The sequence below is a fragment of the Sus scrofa genome, chromosome 10, assembly GCF_054392235.1.
Source record: "Sus scrofa isolate SSC_HxYL_T2T_F1_AM1 chromosome 10, Sscrofa_HxYL_maternal_Yorkshire_Landrace_v2.0, whole genome shotgun sequence".
In the NCBI taxonomy this organism is placed as follows: Eukaryota; Metazoa; Chordata; class Mammalia; order Artiodactyla; family Suidae; genus Sus; species Sus scrofa.
The window spans coordinates 39,165,236-39,170,000 of NC_139392.1; positions in this window are offsets into that span (position 1 = coordinate 39,165,236).

The following is a 4,765-nucleotide window of genomic DNA, read 5'->3' on the forward strand; positions in this document are numbered from 1 at the left end:
ATGGATTTCTTTTTCCTTCTTTTTCTTTCCTTCCTTCCTTTCTTCCTTTCTTTCTTTTCTCTCTCTCTCTTTCTTTTTCTTTTCTTTCTTTCTTTCTCTTTCCTTCCTTCCTTTCTTCCTTTCTTTCTCCTTTCTTTTTCTTTCTTTCTTTCTTTCTTTCTTTCTTTCTTTCTTTCTTTCTTTCTTTCTTTCTTTCTTTCTTTCTCTCTCTCTATCTTTCTCTTTCCTTCCTTTCTTTCTTTCTCTTTCTTTCTTTCTTTCTTTCTTTCTTTCTTTCTTTCTTTCTTTCTTTCTTTCTTTCTTTCTCTCTCTCTCTCTCTCTCTCTCTCTCTTTCTGGTTTTTTTTGGGGGGGAGCCACACCCGCAGCACATGGAGGTTCCCAGGCTAGGGGTCAATTCGGAGCCTTACCTGCCGGCCTACACCACAGGCACAGCCACGCGGGATCCGAGCCGCGTCTGTGACGGACACCACAGCTCACGGCAATGCCAGATCCTTAACCCAACAAGTGAGCCAGGGATCAAACCTGCAACCTCATGGTTCCTGGTCGGATTTGTTTCCACTACCCCAGGATGGCAATCCTGAGACTTGCAAAGTTTATTGTTTGTTTCGGGTTTTCTCCACCCCCTCTCCCTCCCGTTTCAGCTTTATGTTTTACTTTTTGGCCACACCCACGGGCAGCAAGTGGAAGTTTTTCCTGAGGCAGAGATGGAACCTGCACCACACAGGGGCAACCAGAGCCACCGCGTTGAGAAAGCAGGAGCCTTGACCCTGTTGGTCGTGGGCTTCCTTCTTCTTCTTCTTCTTCTGTTGTTGTTTTTTGGGTTTTTTTTGGGGGGGGGTTGTTTTCCTTTTTTTGTTTTGTTTTGTTTTGTTTTGGATGAGATTTCAGTTCACCCCCCCCCCCCAACACACACACACACTCATAGTGTTGCGTTGTACTTTCCCTCCATTGTGGTTGGTCAGTCATGCTGAAATCCATGTTTCTATGACCTGACCACCAGAGCATTTGCCCCAGGCAGCCATTTGTTCTCTTTGGACTTTGTCTCAGTCTATGCAGAGAGAGATTTTCATTTCCACTTTCCTAGGATCGACTGTATCCTTCTCTCCCTTCCTAAGCTTCTGGGCTTTGCTTGTCTGCTTTTGACAGACCGTCTCCGTCGGTAAGGGTGGCAGGTAAACCGACTCCTGCGTTGTCGTTCTCCGAGAGCTTGCCCGGTTTCGTTTTTGCCAGTCCCCGCCTACCCTCCCACCCTCCCTCTCTCCCTCCCTCCTCCAGCTCCGTGCAGGGAGGTGGGGTGGGGGTGGGGGAGAGAAGAGAAGGTGGAGGGGAACCTGAGATCTCTCTCGCTAGTGCCACCCTCACCGCGCCGGCTTCTCTCTGGAATTCCCAAGCCCAGGAAGGGACATGCTTGGGGGAGCGAGCGCGGCTCCTTCTAGGCAACAGCGAGAACCTCTTCCCAGCTCCTTCCCCGCCGCCGCCGCCGCCGCCGCCGCCGCCGCCGCCGCCGCCGCCCCCCTCTTTCCATCTGCTGCCATCACGCCACGCAGTGCCTTGCCAGGAGGCAGCTCCGCGAGGCAAGCTTCGCGGTCGTGCAGGACGCCTGGCGCCTCGGCCCCGGGAAGAGCTCGGGCATTTGGGTGGCCGGCGCTGTGTCGTTGTGTCGCCGCCGGCCGGCCGGCCTTCCGGATCTGTCCCGGTGACGTTGGTGGCGGTTGTCGCGTGCCATCTAGTGTCCGCTTTTATATCGTCCCTTCCCTCTGCAGCTTTGGGGACCTTCGCGAGGGATGTGACTCAGCCATCCGGCCTGAGTCAGAGTTCCGGGAGGCTGGCGACACTGGCGGCGACAGCTCCGGTGGCTCAGAGGCCTGGGAGTGTCCCTCTCTCACCGGAGATTGGGCCTGCAGGCCTGTGAGGGAGTGACTGTCACCGCGCTCCCCAGGCAGGCTCTGGGGCCGCCTGGCCGGGTCGACCAGCATCCGCTCTTGCCGCTCCGGCCCCGGGGACCGACCAGGCCTGGGCCGGGCCGCCTCCCTAGCGAGGGGAGAGGGTGTGCGGCGCCCGGGACTGCCTGTGCTCGGGTGGCCTGGCCTTGTCCCGGGTCGCCCTTTGGAGCGTGAATGACTCCCGCCTGCGGTCCCTCCAGCCTCTCATCCCCGAAGTGAGGAGCGGCCCGGGTTGTGCGCTGAGGGCGTTGGAGGGCGCGACAGGCTCGGTGGCCGGCACGCTTGTTTCCCGGTCGTCATGCCGGCATGGGCCCCTCCCCGCCTGCCCCCCGACTGATGGCTACCGCCGGCCCGTGCGGAGTCGTACTCACGAGGTCTAGACCGGCACAAGACGTGAGGGGTGGAGCGGAAAGGGTGGCTCGGGCCCCGGCGCCTTCCTTCGCGGGGTCCGTTCGTCGGAGGCGCCTCCGTGGAAACATTTTTTTTTCCAAGTCCTGATGGATCCGGAGACGGTGGACGGTACCCCGCCGGCCCCCTGCTCCCGGGTGTGGCCGGGAAGGGTGCACCTGGGCCTGAGGCGTGCCCATGTAGGGTCCCGGTCGTTGGACAAGACTTCGTTTCCCACGCTCTCATTTCCCGCCCCCCGCCCTCGGAGTGTTTCCCTGTCGGTCGGTCGATCGGTCGGGAGGTGGGGACCGGCCTGAGCTGGATGGTGTGTCCTGGATTTTGGGGGAGCCAAGTCCCCGTCTGGAGCTCCGGACAGACCGATACCTGCCCGCGTGGGCAAGCCGGGAAGGGCTTCCCCGGCTGGCCGGCCGGCTCCACCTCCTTCATGTCCCTGTCCCTTCCTTGCGGTCACGCTCCCCGGGTCGACCAGATGGCTCTGAGAGCGCTGGGTCTGGCGACTCTAGGGCAGGGCTGGGGGACAAGTGTCCGGATGGGGGTTCCGGGGATACCCCCACGTCCTGTGGGTGGGCCCCGCTGCTGGGCATGGACATTTTTCGCGGCCGAAATACGCCTTTTCTGTCACCAGGTAGATGCTGACACGATCCTCTTCAGCGCCTGTCGCTGGAGACCTTGGGCCTCTGGATGCACGTGGGGGGCTTTGGGCTTTCGGCTGCTGTCCAAGGCCTGACCCTGCCCTTTGCACCCCGCGTGGGGGCCGCTCGCCTGGGCCTGTGCGCCGGCTCTCACTTGTGCATCCAGCTGGCCCGTGCTGCGGTGTCTCCTCCGGTCTCTGGCTGACCCGAGGGCGGCAGGGCGCGTGGCCCTGTGGGGTCTTCTACCCTGTGTGCCTCCCTGCTGCGGGCACCCGGCGGCTCGGCTGGGACAACCCCACCCTGTTGGCTCCGTGCCACGTGTCAGGCGTTCTCCCTCCCGGGGTTGTCAGCCGCTGTCTCTCCCCTGAGAGAGGAAGGGGAGGAGGAGGAGGAGGAGGGGGTGCCGGTGAAGCTGAAGCAGGCCCCCGTGGTGATTGTCTTTGCTGGCCCTCCCTCCCCTCTTCTGGGCTCTTCCCTGGCTCTGCCAGGACTGATCGATGTGGTGATGTGGCGCTCTCCTGGGCTTGGGCTTAAGCCGCGCCAGATGAGGGACGGCCGCTCATGGTGAGCTGGGCCGCGCCTCTCATTCTGTCGCGGGCCCCTCGCTGCTCCTCCCCCACCTGCGGGTGGTGTGGGGGAAGGCAGGGGTGCGGCCTCCAGCCTGACCTCTGGTCTCCCGCCCTGCTGCCTTCGGGTGTCAGTCGGGGGGGGGGGGCCTGGGTCCTTTGGGACGCAGCAGGCATTCTCGCTTTGCCGCCTTGGCGTGTGCCTTGCGAGCGGTCCCTCCCCAAAGTGGGGGGGAGGCCTCCCTCGCTGCCATGCTTCGCATCCCTGCGGGTGCGTGAGCGTGCCTCCCCTGGTCCTCTGTGGTGCCCCTGGAGTACTCCGGGTTGCCTGTCAGATGCCCGAGGCCGAGCGGTGGTGTCGTTTTCCTCTCCCAGCGGTGAGTCCCCTCGGGTCCCCACTGTGGTGGTGGCGTGCCCCACGAGCAGCTTCCTAAAGCTCAGGGGAGGGGGTCGAGACGGTAAGGCAGGGGAAGCTTGTGTCCCCTCCCCGGGAGGGGCTCAGGTGGACCCCTTGTCATGGGTCTCCCTCACTGTGTGCCAGTGAGGGCAGCCCTTGGCCCTTGAGCGGCACGCCCCATGCTTCTCCCTTGACCGGGAAGGCTGCATGTGGTCGTGAGAGCGACCGCGGTGGGCCGGGAGATGTGAAGGGGGGGTCCCCGTCTGGCTTTCCGGACGTGGCACCCCTCCACCCACGTGGAAAAGTCTGAAAGGCAAGCCTGGTGGCAGCACAGACTCTTGCTCTCCCGGCTCTGACCGTGGACGCTCACATGGGCTGTGTGCTTTACCCATACCGCAGACCCCCCCCCTTCTGACTTCCCACTTTTTGGGAGTGTTCCCACTCCCGTGGGTCCCCGAAGGGGCGAACGATGGTGTGGGGGGCACGACGCGCCCTCGGTGAGAAAGCCTTCTCTAGCGATCTGAGAGGGGGGCCTTGGGGTACCTGGACCCCCCAGCCGCCGCCCCTCTGAAGTGTGCAAGGCAGTAGCTGCCGGTGCTACTTGCCACAGCGTGTGGGCAAGAGCCGCCCTCGCGCGAGGGGTGCGCTGGCCCCCGCGGTGGGGGCCAAGCGCTGCTCTTTTGCCTAATGCGGCCTGTACCTCCCCCCTCCGAGTTGGGGGAGGGTCACGCCGGGCCGGGCCGGGTTTTGGCATCCAGCGCCGGGCTGTGTGCTGCGTGGGCACGTGGTGCCCCTCCCCTTGGAAGGGGAAGTGGAG